Below are 15,978 nucleotides of genomic sequence, written 5' to 3' on the forward strand. Positions count from 1 at the left end.
ATGGGCACTTATGGATGTTGATGGACAGCGGTGGCGCGCCGGCGTTCTCTGGTCCAGTCAGGTTGATGCAGTGGCCTGAGTTGGTGCAGCGGACGGAGGTCGGCAGCGACGGAGCTCGGCCTGCAGGGGAGTTGCGAGAGGAAGACGAAGATGAGGAGGCAAGGGGGGAAAATGAAAAGGACCCTCGTCCCTATTTATAGGAGGATGGATACAAGGCATGCGCGGGAATCGAGGAGGCCAAAATCATCATGTGGCTATGTGGACGCCTCGATTTTCTGGATGTTCATTAAAAGATAAGGATCTGTTAAGATATTTTGGGCCTCGTGCGAAATTAATGCGAAATGAAGTCATAGCGGGTTAAGGTGGTTCTATGAGCTGACGTCATGGCGGGTTACAATGAGTTTATAAAACGGACGATGCAAGATTTTGACAAATCAAGTACTGAAGATTGATGTGAACAAGTTCAAATCAACCTGGGGCCTAATGTTGGGGATATGACTATTAGGTATAACCCGCCCAGTAGGGGTCGGGTCATACCACTAAGGACTTGTAAAATGAAGATGGCGGATCATGGCGAGCCTGTTGACGGCCCAAGACCTAGAGGCGACTTAAGGCCCAAGAGGATGAACCACCATATGTATAACTTGTATTGTAAGGCAAGCTTAGTGAGTCACCGAGCCGGACACGTTGTGTATGAGCCGGCTGGGACTCTGTAAGCCGCCGGGCGTCAACCTGTGTATATAAAGGGGTGACCCGGCAGCGGGTTAACTCAAGAAACAACAAGTCGATAACTAGGTCAAACGGATTTGCCTCCCTGGTAATCAAAACCCTAGCAATAAAATCCCAAACAAGAGTAAGCCTTTACCTCATCCCGAGGGGCCGAACCAGTATAAACCCTCTGTGTCCTTTGCCCCGACTAACCCCTTTAAGCTAACCTAGTTGCGATGGCTCCACACCTAAGTCCTTTTGCTAGGACATCTGCCGTGTTAAGTCCACGACACCTCCCCTCGTAGTTGAGGGAAAAATCTTAGTTCTTTGATCTTTCAAATTCCTCATAGTGATAAACATATGTAAATCTCAAGTAACTCAGAGAATAGAGCTATGCTCCCCGGCAACGGCGCCAGAAAAAGTTCTTGATAACCCACAAGTATAGGGGATCGCAACAGTTTTCGAAGGTAGAGTATTCAACCCAAATTTATTGATTTGACACAAGGGGAGCCAAAGAATATTCTTGAGTATTAGCAGCTAAGTTTTCAATTCAACCACACCTGAAAGACTTAATATTTGCAGCAAAGTGTTTAGTAACAAAGTAATAAGGACGTAGCAGTAACGGTGGCAAAAGTAACAGTAGCAGTTTTGTAGCAATCATAACAGTGGCAACGAAAAAGTAACTAAGCAAAGATCAATATATGAAAAGCTCGTAGGCAATGGATCAATGATGGATAATTATGTCGGATGGCATTCATCATGCAACAGTTATAACCTAGGGTGACACAGAACTAGCTCCAGTTCATTAATATAATGTAGGCATGTATTCCGAATATAGTCATACGTGCTTATGAAAAAGAACTTGCATGACATCTTTTGTCCTACCCTCCTGTGGCAGCGGGGTCCTAGTGGAAACTAAGGGATATTAAGGCCTCCTTTTAATAGAGTACCGGACCAAAGCATTAGCAGTTAGTGAATACATGAACTCCTCACCGGACCAAAGCAAAGCATCACCGGGAGTGGTCCCGACTATTGTCACTCTGGGGTTGCCGGATCATAACACGTATTAGGTGACTATAACTTGCAATATCGGATCAAGAACACGAATATATTCATGAAAACATAATAGGTTCAGATCTGAAATCATGGCACTCGGGCCCTAGTGACAAGCATTAAGCATAGCAAAGTCATAGCAACATCAATCTGAGAACATAGTGGATACTAGGGATCAAACCCTAACAAAACTAACTCGATTACATGGTAAATCTCATCCAACCCGTCAACGTCCAGCAAGCCTACGATGGGATTACTCACGCACGGCAGTGAGCATCATGAAATTGGTGATGGAGGATGGTTGATGATGACGATGGCAACGGATTCCCCTCTTCGGAGCCCCGAACGGACTCCAGATCTGCCCTCCCGAGAAAGACAGGGCTTGGCGGCGGCTCCGTATCGTAAAACACGATGAATCCTTCTCTCTGATTTTTTTCTCTTCGAAAGTGAATATATGGAGTTGGAGTTGAGGTCGGTGGAGCTCCAGGGGGGCACAAGGTCGGAGGGCGCGCCCCCCATCCTTGTGTCTAGGGTGTGGGCCCCCTGCTGCTGATTCTTTCGCCAATATTTTTTATTAATTCCAAAAGTTGTCTCCGCTGATTTTCAGGTCATTCCGAGAACCCTTTATTATGCACATAAATAACACCATGGCAATTCTGCTGAAAACAGTGTCAGTCCGGGTTAGTTCCATTCAAATCATGCAAGTTAGAGTCCAAAACAAGGGCAAAAGAGTTTGGAAAAGTAGATACATTGGAGACGTATCAGTGACAGAAGGGGCAGCAAGACATGTATTGATCATTGACATTAAGGATAACAAGATGGGGTCTATTCCTACATGAATAGATCTTGTCTACATCATGTCATCGTTCTTATTGCATTACTCTATTTCTCCATGAACTGATGCATGCTGGATAGCGGTCGATGTGTGGAGTAATAGTAGTAGATGCAGGCAGGAGTCGGTCTACAAATCTTGGACGTGATGCCTATATAATGATCATTGCTTGGATATCGTCATAATTATTTGAAGTTCTATCAATTGCCCAACAGTAATTTGTTTACCCACCGTATGCTATTTTTTCGAGAGAAGCCACTAGTGAAATCTACGGGCCCCGTGTCTATTTTCTCATCATATATTTTCAGATCTATATTGCTATTTACCTTTTTATTTATTTGCATATTTTATTTTCAGATCAATATTATCAAAAACCCAAAAATACCTTGCTGAGTTTTATTTGTCGTTATTTGCATCTTTCAATCTACCATAATTTTTATCCCATCTGTCGTGGAATTGTCACGGCAGATGTCCTAGTGTGAGGTGCTACCTCTTGAGCACTGCGTTGGTTTTCCCTTGAAGAGGAAAGGGTGATGCAGCAAAGTAGCATAAGTATTTCCCTCAGTTTTTGAGAACCAAGGTATCAATCCAGTAGGAGACCACGCTCGAGTCTCACGTACCTACACAAACAAATAAGAACCTCGCAACCAACGCGATAAAGGGGTTGTCAATCCCTTCACGATCACTTACGAGAGTGAGATCTGATAGATATGATAAGATAATATTTTTGGTGTTTTTATAATAAAGAGTAAATAAAGATGCAAAGTACAATAAACGACGGTAGAAATAGCTAAGTGTTGGAAGATTAATATGATGGAAAATAGACCCGGGGGCCATAGGTTTTATCTAGTGGCTTCTCTCAAGAGCATAAGTATTACGGTGGGTAAACGAATTACTGTCGAGCAATTGATAGAATTGAGCATAGTTATGAGAATATCTAGGTATGCTCATGTATATAGGCATCACGTCCGCGACAAGTAGACCGAAACGATTCTGCATCTACTACTATTACTCCACACATCGACCGCTATCCAGCATGCATCTAGAGTATTAAGTTCATAAGAATAGAGTAATGCTTTAAGTAAGATGACATGATGTAGAGGGATAAACTCATGATATGATATAAACCCCATCTTTTTATCCTCGATGGCACCAATACAATACGTGCCATTTCCCCTGCTGTCACTGGAATCGAGCACCGCAAGATTGAACCCAAAGCTAAGCACTTCTCCCATTGCAAGAAAGATCAATCTAGTAGGCCAAACCAAACTGATAATTCGAAGAGACTTGCAAAGATAACCAATCATACATAAAAGAATTCAGAGGAGATTCAAATATTGTACATAGACAAACTTGATCATAAACCCACAATTCATCGGATCTCGACAAACACACCGCAAAAGAATATTACATCGAATAGATCTCCAAGAAGATCAAGGAGAACTTTGTATTGAGATCCAAAGAGAGAGAAGAAGCCATCTAGCTAATAACTATGGACCCGAAGGTCTAAGGTAAACTACTCACACATCATCTGAGAGGCTATGGTGTTGATGTAGAAGCCCTCCGTGATCGATGCCCCCTCCAGCGGAGCGCCGGAAAAGGCCCCAAGATGGGATCTCACGGGTACAGAAGGTTGCGGCGGTGGAAATAGGGTTTTGGCTCTGTATTTGATGTTTCCAGGGTATATGGGTATATATAGGTGAAAGAAGTCGGTCAGGGGAGCCACGAGGGGCCCACGAGGGTGGAGGGCGCGCCCAGTGGGGTAGGCGCGCCCCCTGCCTCGTGCCCTCCTCGTTGCTTTCTTGAAGTGGACTCCAAGTCCTCTGGATCACGTTCGTTCCGAAAATCACGTTCCCGAAGGTTTCATTCCGTTTGGACTCTGTTTGATATTCCTTTTCTGTGAAACACTTAAATAGGCAAAAAACAGCAATCAGGGCTGGGCCTCCGGTTAATAGGTTAGTCCCAAAAATAATATAAAAGTGTATAATAAAGCCCTTTAAACATCCAAAACAGAATATAATATAGCATGGAACAATCAAAAATTATAGATACGTTGGAGACGTATCAAGCATCCCCAAGCTTAATTCCTGCTCGTCCTCGAGTAGGTAAATGATAAAAACAGAATTTTTGATGTGAAATGCTACTTAGCATAATTTTCAATGTAGTTCTTCTTATTGTGGCACGAATGTTCAGATTCGATATGATTCAAGATAAAAGTTTAATGTTGACATAAAAACAATAATACTTCAAGCATGCTAACCAAGCAATTATGTCTTATCAAAATAACATAGCCAAAGCAAGTTATCCCTACAAAATCATATAGTCTGGCTATGCTCCATCTTCACCACACAAAATATTCATATCATGTACAACCCTGGTTTTAGCCAAGCAATTGGTTCATACTTTTTAACGTGCTTCAGCCTTTTCAACCTTTACGCAATACATGAGCGCAAGCCATGGATATAGCACTATGGTGGAATAAAGTATAATGATAGGGGTTATGTGGGAAGACAAAAAAGGAGAAAGTCTCACATCGATGAGGCTAATCAACGGGCTATGGAGATGCCCATCAATTGATGTCAATGCAAGGAGTAGGGATTGCCATGCAACGGATGCACTAGAGCTATAAGTGTATGAAAGCTCAACAAAAGAAACTAGGGATAATTAGATTTATGCCCCTAGTTGTGTCCCACTTGTCTGTTTTACCCCTAATTTCCAAAAGTCACCGGTTTTGTCCAAGTCACTTTGCTCCTCTTATGCTTTTGCCCTTTGACCGTTTGACCATTAGTTTGAAAACTTCATAACTAATTCATACTAAATCAGAAAAATGCAAATAAGATACCAAAATGTTTAGAAAAACATCACCTATATGTCAGTGTCATTTGCATTCATGAAAAAAGTGTTGGAAAGTGCACATCTGAGTTTTAGCTCTTTTGATACCACCATGAATAGTAAATCTAAAAAATTCAAAAAAAATCAAAAAAAATATGGTGGCAAAGAACGACAAATGTTCTAAGTGCTTGCCAAGTTTCATCAAGGAACAACATTCGTGCAAGTCGTGGCAAAAATTAATCTATTTTGGAGTGCTGATTGTTTTTTTTGCCGGGGCTCCCACGAATGTCATTCCCTGATGAAACTTGGCAAGCAGTTAAAACATTTGTCATTCTTTGCCACCAATTTTTTTTGATTTTTTGATTTTTTATAGATTTTACTATTCATGGTGGTAGCATAAGAGCTAAAACACAGATGGGTACTTTCAAACACTTTTTTCATGAATGCAAATGACACTGACATATAGCTGATGTTTTTTCGAACATTTTGGTATCTTATTTGCATTTTTCTGATTTAGTATGAATTAGCTATGAAGCTTTCAAACTGATGGTCAAACGGTCAAAGGGCAAAAGCATAAGAGGAGCGAAGTGACTTGGACAAAAGCGGTGACTTTTGGAAATTAGGGGTAAAACAGCCGAGTGGGACACAACTAGGGGCATAAATCTAATTATCCCAAGAAACTAAGTGGGTGTGCATCCAACTTGCTTGCTCACGAAGACCTCGGGCATTTGAGGAAGCCCATCATTAGAATATACAAGCCAAGTTCTATAATGAAATTTCCCACTAGTATATGAAAGTGACAAAATGAGAGACTCTCTATCATGAAGATCATGGTGCTACTTTGAAGCACAAGTGTGGTAAGAGGATAGTAACATTGTCCCTTCTCTCTTTTTCTCTCATTTTTCCCCTTTATTTTTTTATTTGGTCCTTTTCTATTTTTTATGGCCTCTTTTTTTTAGTCCGGAGTCTCATCCCGAATTGTGGGGGAATCATAGTCTCCATCATCCTTTCCTCACTTGGGACAATGCTCTAATAATGATGATCATCACACTTTTATTTACTTTACAACTCAAGAATTACAACTCAATACTTAGAACAAAATATGACTCTATGTGAATGCCTCTGGCGGTGTACCGGGATATGCAATGAATCAAGAGTGACATGTATGAAAGAATTATGAACGGTGGCCTTGCCACAAATACGATGTCAACTACATGATCATGCAAAGCAATATGACAATGATGGAGCGTGTCATGATAAACGGAACGGTGGAAAGTTGCATGGCAATATATCTCGGAATGGCCATGGAAATGCCATAATAGGTAGGTATGGTGGCTGTTTTGAGGAAGGTATAAGGAGGTTTATGTGTGATAGAGCGTATCATATCACGGGGTTTGGATGCACCGGCGAAGTTTGCACCAACTCTCAAGGTGAGAAAGGGCAATGCACGCTACCGTAGAGGCTAGAAAACTACGGAAAGGTAAGTGTGCGTATAATCCATGGACTCACATTAGTCATAAAGAACTCATATACTTATTGCAAAAGTTTATTAGCCCTTGAAGGAAAGTACTACTACGCATGCTCCTAGGGGAAGGGTTGGTAGGAGTTAACCACCGCGCGATCCCGACCGCCACACAAAGGATGACAATCAATAAATACCTCATGCTCCGACTTTGTTACATAACGGTTCACCATACGTGCATGCTACGGGAATCACAAACTTCAACACAATTATTCCTCAATTTCACAATTACTCAACTAGCACAACTATGATATTACCACCTTTATATCTCAAAACAATTATCAAGCATCAAATTTCTCATGATATTATAATTAAAGCAAATTGCCATGCTGTTTTAAGACTCTCAAATTAATATAAGTGAAGCATGAGAGATCACTAGTTTCTATAAAATTAAACCACCACCGTGCTCTAAAAAGATATAAGTGAAGCACTAGAGCAAAACTATATAGCTCAAAAGATATAAGTGAAGCACATAGAGTATCATAATAAATTCCGATTCATGTGTGTCTCTCCCAAAAGGTGTGTACAGCAAGGATGATTGTGGTAAACTAAAAAGCAAAGACTCAAATCATACAAGACGCTCCAAGAAAAACACATATCATGTGGTGAATAAAAATATAGCTCCAAGTAAAGTTACCGATGGACGTAGACGAAAGAGGGCTTTTTGGTGTCCTTAGATTATATTTGGGTGCCATGGGCATCACCAAGCTTAGTCTCTTGCCACTCCTTGTTCCATAATCCATCAAATCTTTACCCAAAACTTGAAAACTTCACAACACAAAACTCAATAGAAAATCTCGTGAGCTCCGTTAGCAAAAGAAAGCAAAACACCACTTCAAGGTACTATAATGAACTCATTCTTTATTTATATTGGTCTTAAACTTACTGTATTCCAACTTCTCTATGATTTATAAACTATTTCACTAGCCATAGATTTATCAAAATAAGCAAACAACACACGAAAAACAGAATCTGTCAAAAACAGAACAGTCTGTAGTAATCTGTAACTAACGCAAACTTATGGAACTCGAAAATTCTACCAAAATAGGATGACCTAGACAATTTGTTTATTGATCAGCAGAAATTGGAATCAGTATTTTATCATGTTCTGGTGATTTTTAACAATTGTTTTCGTGAACAGAAAGTTTCTGGAATTTTCAGCAAGATCAAATAACTATTATCCAAGAAGATCCTATAGGTTTAACTTGGCACAAACACTAATTAAAACATAAAAACAAATCTAAACAGAGGCTAGATCAAATATTTATTCCTAAACAGAAGCAAAAACTAAAAAACTAAAAATAAAATTGGGTTGCCTCCCAACAAGCGCTATCGTTTAATGCCCTTAGCTAGGCATAAAAGCGAGGATAGATCTAAGTATTGCCATCTTTGGTAGGCAATCCATAAGTGGATCTCATAATAGATTCATAAGGTAATTTTATTTTCTTTCTAGGGAAGTGTTCCATGCCTTTCCTTAATGGAAATTGGAATCTAATATTCCCTTCCTTCATATCAATAATTGCACCAGTCGTTCTAAGGAAAGGTCTACCAAGAATAATAGGACATGGAGGATTGCAATCTATGTCAAGAACAATAAAATCTACGGGCACATAGTTCCTATTTGCAATAATAAGAACATCATTAATTCTTCCCATAGGTTTTTTACTAGTGGAATCCGCAAGGTGCAAGTTTAAGGAACAATCATCAAATTCACGGAATCCTAGCAAATCACACAAAGTTTTTGGAATCGTGGAAACACTAGCACCCAAATCACACAAAGAATAACATTCATGATCTTTAATTTTAATTTTAATAGTAGGTTCCCACTCATCATAAAGTTTTCTAGGGATAGAAACTTCCAACTCAAGTTTTTCTTCATAAGATTGCATCAAAGCATCAACGATATGTTTAGTAAAAGCTTTATTTTGACTATAAGCATGAGGAGAATTTAGCACGGATTGCAACAAGGAAATACAATCTATCAAAGAGCAATTATCATAATTAAATTCCTTGAAATCCAAAATAGTGGGTTCATTGATATCTAGAGTTTTGACTTCTTCAATCCCACTTTTACCAAATTTTGCATCAAGATCTAAAAACTCCGAATTTTGGAACGCCTTCTAGGTAAAGGTGGCTCATATCCAGTCCCCTCATTATCAAGATTCATATTGCAAAACAAATATTTAATGGGAGACACATCAATAATTTTTAGATCTTCATCTTTATTCTCACAAAAACTAGAAGAACACGCTTTCACAAAGCAATCTTTCTTAGCACGCATCCAAGCGGTTCTTTCCTTGCACTCATCAATGGAAATTCTCATGGCTTTGAGAGACTCATTGATATCATGCTTAGGAGGAATAGATCTAAGTTTCAAAGAATCAACATCAAGAGAAATTCTATCAACGTTCCTAGCCAATTCATCAACCTTAAACAATTTTTCTTCAAGCAAAGCATTGAAATTCTTTTGCGAATTCATAAACTGCTTAACACTAGTCTCAAATTCAGAGGTCATCTTATTAAAATTTCCATAAGAATTGTTGTAGGAATTACCATAATTATTATAGAAATTACTAGGGAATGGCCTAGGATTAAAGTTTCCTCTATACGCGTTGTTACCAAAATTATTCCTACCAACAAAATTCAAATCCATAGATTCATTATTATTCTCAATCAAAGTAGACAAAGGCATATCATTAGGATCAGAAGAAACACTCTTATTAGCAAACAATTTCATGAGCTCATCCATCTTTCCACTCAAAACATTAATTTCTTCTATCGCATGCACTTTTTTATTAGTGGATCTTTCGGTGTGCCATTGAGCATAATTAACCATAATATTTTCTAGGAGTTTAGTAGCTTCTCCTAAAGTGATTTCCATAAAAGTGCCTCCCGCGGCCGAATCTAAAAGATCTCTAGAAGCAAAATTCAATCCGGCATAAAAATTTTGTATAATCATCCAAAGATTCAAACCATGTGTAGGGCAATTACGTATCATTAATTTCATCCTCTCCCAAGCTTGTGCAACATGTTCATGATCAAGTTGCTTAAAATTCATTATATCGTTTCTAAGAGAGATGGTTTTAGCGGGAGGAAAATACTTAAAGATAAAAGCATCTTTGCACTCATTCCATGAATCAATACTATTTTTAGGCAAAGAAGAAAACCAAGCTTTAGCATGATCTCTAAGCGAAAAAGGAAATAGTTTCAACTTAACAATATCATTGTCCACATCTTTCTTCTTTTACATATCACACAAATCAACGAAGCTATTTAGATGGGTAGCGGCATCTTCACTAGGAAGGCCGGCAAATTGATCTTTCATGACAAGATTCAATAAAGCAGCATTAATTTCACAAGATTCAGCATCGGTAAGAGGAGCAATCGGAGTGCTAAGAAAATCATTATTGTTGGTATTGTTAAAGTCACACAATTTAGTATTATCTTGAGCCATCGTGACAAGCAAGCAATCCAACACACAAGCAAACAAGAAGCAAGCGAAAAAGAGGCGAACGGAACAAAGAGGGCGAATAAAACGGCAAGGGTGAAGTGGGGGAGAGGAAAACGAGAGGCAAATGGCAAATAATGTAATGCGAGGGATAAGGGTTTGTCATGGGTACTTGGTATGTCTTGACTTGTGCGTAGACTCCCCGGCAACGGCGCCAGAAATCCTTCTTGCTACCTCTTGAGCACTTGTGCGTAGATAAACTTGATCATAAACCCACAATTCATCGGATCTTGACAAAGACACCGCAAAAGAAGATTACATCGAATAGATCTCCAAGAAGATCGAGGAGAACTTTGTATTGAGATCCAAAGAGAGAGAATAAGCCATCTAGCTAATAACTATGGACCCGAAGGTCTGAGGTAAACTACTCACACATCATCGGAGAGGCTATGGTATTGATGTAGAATCCCTCCGTGATCGATGCCCCCTCCGGCGGAGCACCGGAACAGGCCCCAAGATGGGATCTCACGGGTACAAAAGGTTGCGGCGGTGGAAATAGGGTTTTGGCTCCGTATTTGATGTTTCTAGGGTATATGGGTATATATAGGTGAAAGAAGTCGGTCAGGGGCCAGCCACGAGGGTCCCACGAGGGTGGAGGGTGCGCCCAGGGGGGTAGGCGCGCCCCCCTGCCTCGTGCCCTCCTTGTTGCTTTCTTGACGTGGACTCCAAGTCCTCTGGATCATGTTCGTTCCGAAAATCACGTTCCTGAAGGTTTCATTCCGTTTGGACTCCGTTTGATATTCCTTTTCTGCGAAACACTGAAATAGGCAAAAAAACAGCAATCTGGGCTGGGCCTCCGGTTAATAGGTTAGTCCCAAAAATAATATAAAAGTGTATAATAAAGCCCTTTAAACATCCAAAACAGAATATAATATAGCATGGAACAATCAAAAATTATAGATACGTTGGAGACGTATCATGAGGACTTAATCATCAGGCCAACACATCTATGTGGTAGCTTGAGAGGGGTTGAGCGGAATCGAGAGACGCAACGCAAGACAAGGATTTAGACAGCTTCGGGCCCCGGGAAACATCATCCGGTAACAACCCTACATGCTGTTTGAGGCTAGGTCTCATTATCATCACGAGGGAGTCGCCGTAAACCGGCTCTTCTAGTTATGTCTAGCCTAAGATTATTCCTCTCCCCTTTTGGGGTGCCCTGCCCCTCCTTATATAAGTTGAAGGGGCGGGTTACATGTAGAGTCCAACTCGTATTAAGACTTAAACTATTCTGACTTCTCTTCATGGGCTTCTTAACGTCTTGGGCTTCATAACGTCTCGGGCTTATTAACCCTAGGCGACACTGTCAACCGGGTTATGACTGTCTGCCGGGTTATGATTGTCTGCCGGGTTATGACTGTCTGTCGGTTTATGATCTGACTTAACACCTGCCGGGTTATCATCTGACTTAACACCTGCCGGGTTATCATCTGACTTAACACCTGTCGGGTTATCATCTGACTTAACACCTGCCGGTTTACCAAGTCCCAACCGGGTTATAACTCTGGTCGGGTCATACCACGGGGTATATCCCCGACATTAGCCCCCAGTTTAATTTGGATTTATCCATGTTAAACTGGTCTTGAGCATCCTTAAGTCCTTGTCATTTCCTTCTAGAAAATCCGGGTCAACAGGCCAGCTTCATAATCAATTTGCTGACATTGGTTTGTCACAGAGAAATATTGTGAAGAATACTTCATTTGATTCAGCTCCCAATGCTTAACAAAAATATTGGTCCTTGAAATACTCCTCCGATCTTCAGCCGGCTTAAGGATGTAGAACTTGCCAGTTTATCATTGCCAAAATATCCGGTTTGTAAATATTCATAGCACCGGGTGATAATTGTTGCTAACATCAAGCTTGAAAATATACCTCCCTTATATGCCTATCACTTGTAGCCCCCAAGTCTTAAGAAGGTAACGTAGTAACATCTTAAGAATTGCTTCAATATGGATATCACAAGCTTGAAGAAATCCAGGTTGTTCATCTCAATCACTAGTCAGAACTGAGTATTCCACATATGTAGCCCCCAAGTGTCGGGTTGTCATGCTTGCAGCAGCGTGGGACTTGTAATTGCCTGATGCTCATAAAAACTTCAACCAGTGTAGCCCCCAAGGGCCGGGTCATTATGCAAATAATGAGCAGGGACTTTGAAAATATGATCATGTAGACTTTAACAGCAACGTGTAGCCTCCAAGGGCCGGCTCAGTAAGATAATACTGAGCTAGGACTTTATATATACTTCATTGAAAATAACATCATATGACGTAACTCCCATCATGGGGCTTGAACCCATGTCCACAAGGTTAAGAGCTTTGCGCTTTACCAACTGAGGAGTGGACCCTTCAATATAATGGATTAAGACTTGTGTACCTTGAATTGTTGACAGGAGCAATTGGTAGCCCCCAAGGGCCGGCTCATTACAATGTGATGAGTCGGGTCTTCAATAAGGTGATGAAAAATGACTTTGCATTAGCCCCCAAGTGCCATGGTGCATGCTGGAAGTGACATGGGACTTGCATATTTGATGTAATCTCAATTTGAATAATGTAGCTCCCAAGTGCCGGTCGTAAGCCTGCAGTGACTCGGGACTATTCCTTCAATTGTAGAATAAATCATATCCATTGATAATATGATAGCCATTGCGCTAAAGCGACTTTGAAAACCTCAATCATAATACTATTTATTGATAACCATAATAAAATCCAGCCATGTTGGCTATTTGAAGATTTGAATAATATAATCCAATGATTTATGAGCGCATGATTCCAATGGCGCAATCCAAATATATACTGGCGACTTATAGTCCCAAGCCAGGCCGGGTTAATAAACACCGGATAATTCATCATCATACTAGCGACTTATAGTTCAAAGCCAGGCCGGGTTAATAAAGGCCGGTGATTTATAATCATACTGGCGACTTATAGTCAAAAGCCAGACTGGGTCAGTAAACACCGGATTAACATAAACCTCATCAAAATAAACTGCCAAAAGAAAAGGTTTCAGAAAAAACATGCAAAAAGGTGAGGCTTTTCATGGGCTGCCAGGCCACTGAGTTAAACCATTTTACAATTGGACCTCACATTAACCAATCGTCATTTTAACTATGACAAGTTCATGGTCTTTATAAGATTGACTTGTCAAACATTCGACGGGTCTTACCAGGATTACCTGGGCGGAGTGGCTTACTTAAAAAGGCAGGATAACCCGGGGTTTTAGGTGAATACACCTGGCTTCCAAGCCTGGCTTTTATAGCCTATTACAAGGTTATAGACTCTTTGTTCTTGTAGAAGCAAAGAGCCCCCAAGCAATATTTTGAGATGTGCTCAATGGGCGCGTATGTTTGAGTTGTGCTTTTGCAACAGACTCTCTTTGGTCCCTTTAACCTGGGTAGTAAGCCCCCAAGTGTTTTTGTAAACATGACGTATAAGCTGGATCAAAGGGTAATCATAGCTTAGCTGAATAAGCTGGAAGCCCCCAAGTGATATATTTCTGAGTTGTGCTCGCCGGGTGCTTATGTTTGAGTTGTGCTGTGCAACAAACTCTCTTTGGTCCTTGTAATTTTTTCTGAGAACTCGAACTTGCGAGAGATGAATTCTTTTTAACCGGAATTTTAAACCGGATATTGAGAGCTTCAAAGCTTTGTGGGAGACAGCTTTCCCTTGAACCGGATTTTAAACCAGAATCCTTCTTTTGAAGCCGGATATTTTCTAACGGCCTTTAAATTTGCACCAATATAGCGGTTTTAGGGTCCTGCATTAGATAACTTTGCAAGCCGAAGTAATTGCTCTTTTAAAGAACGCAATGTGTAATATAAAAAATATACTGGATGGATTTCACCTGATATGTTAGGCCAGTAAATATCCGCCGCGGAGTTGATGATCACCACGGTGAAGCGGAAATCAATCACGGCCGAACCGGCCGTAGCAGCAGACAGATGAATCGGCCGCGGCGCTGTAAGCTGGTGCGGACGGGCGAGTTAATTGCAGACGCGATAAGCCGCGTGGACGGGCGAGTCAACCGTAGGCGCGGTCCTGGCGAGGTGATGTAGACCAGGCCACAAGAGCGGCGACTTGTGCATGTCCGTTCATTGGATAGTGTGGCACAGATGAAACGCTGGTGCAGAACGTTGCCAACTCATGCTCCATACCCGCGGTATAAATATAATTGTCCTGCATATAAAAAATACAGCAAAGCGTAGTAGTTGTTTGTGAAAAGAAATCAACATGCGCTTAACAAACAATATACAAGATAAATATCACCTGATTTACTTGGGCGACAGCTCACCCTGTCTCTAGGTCCAGCTTGCCCTTAAAATATTCAGTCATGGTCTGCAAACCGACCGGAACGGCACATGGGCTTCAACTTCTTCTGGTTGCTTATTTTCAGTATGCTGCTCCGGTTTGCAAATGCCTGATCGTGCAATATCATATGCATATTCGCCCCATTCATCAATGGGTACTAGCTTTGTCAGTACTTTGTATTGGCTTGGGTCTTCACGTGGGGAGAAAATCCCCTCCTTTCTTTAGCAAGTTCAAAGTGGTGCACAGCACGCAACGCTAGTAGCTTGCTCTTCTAATATCCATCTTAGGAGATGTGATGTTTTTCTAAGTTAATGCCATAGCAGCAGCAGGCACACACACACCTGATACAACCGACAGCCACCACCCTCCTTTTCCCCCATTTTTTTATTGCTTTGGACCGATCTGCTTGGAGTAGTGTTGGTGTCTACCCCTTGCCCTAGCTCGGCTCTACCCCTCTCTCTCTGCTAAGTGAATCGAGGAAGAAGAAGACCGAAGGAGGAAGAATGGCACAGGGACACGGCGAGGATTTTCCCGGCGCACGAACGCCTTAACCTGAGCTCGAACTCAAAACCCCACCACCCCGTTACAACAATCATCGACGCGGCTTTATACCCGGAGCCTGCGACCGGGCACGCACCCACGCTCCCTCCTCCCTCGCGCTCGCGATCCGCCCTCCACGCTCGCGCCCACGACGCACTCCCTCGCGCACGGGCCACGGCAGGCATCCCACGGATCGCACGCGATCACCCCGCGCGGCTCGCCAACGGCCTGCGGTCACACACACGCACACTGCACACACCCGCACGGACACACCTGTGCTACACACTCATGCACACACGCGCTACTCGTCGCGGACCCGGCGCGCCCGACGCGTCCAGCTCGTGCCCATACACGAGCTGGTCGCGCCCAACACGCCACCTGCGGCTTATTTGCCCTACATTTCACCTCCCTAAGCCGCAGCTCAGAGCAGCCCGCCGTCCTCAACGCCGTCGTCCACCAGCAGAGCCCGTTCCGCCGCCGGCGCCTTCCTTAGCTGCGGGCACTCACGTTTGAAATGGTCGCGCTCGCCGCACTTATAGCAGCGCCCGCGCCGGTTGTTGCCGAAGCCCGATGTGTTGCTGCGCACGTCGTCGTCGTCACGCACACCTCCCTGGTGCCGATCCCGAGCTCGCCACTGTGCCGCCGTGTACATGAGCGTGTTGTCTGCCTGCTCGCCACC

Source organism: Triticum aestivum, chromosome 1D (genome assembly GCF_018294505.1).
Source record: "Triticum aestivum cultivar Chinese Spring chromosome 1D, IWGSC CS RefSeq v2.1, whole genome shotgun sequence".
Classification (NCBI taxonomy): domain Eukaryota; kingdom Viridiplantae; phylum Streptophyta; class Magnoliopsida; order Poales; family Poaceae; genus Triticum; species Triticum aestivum.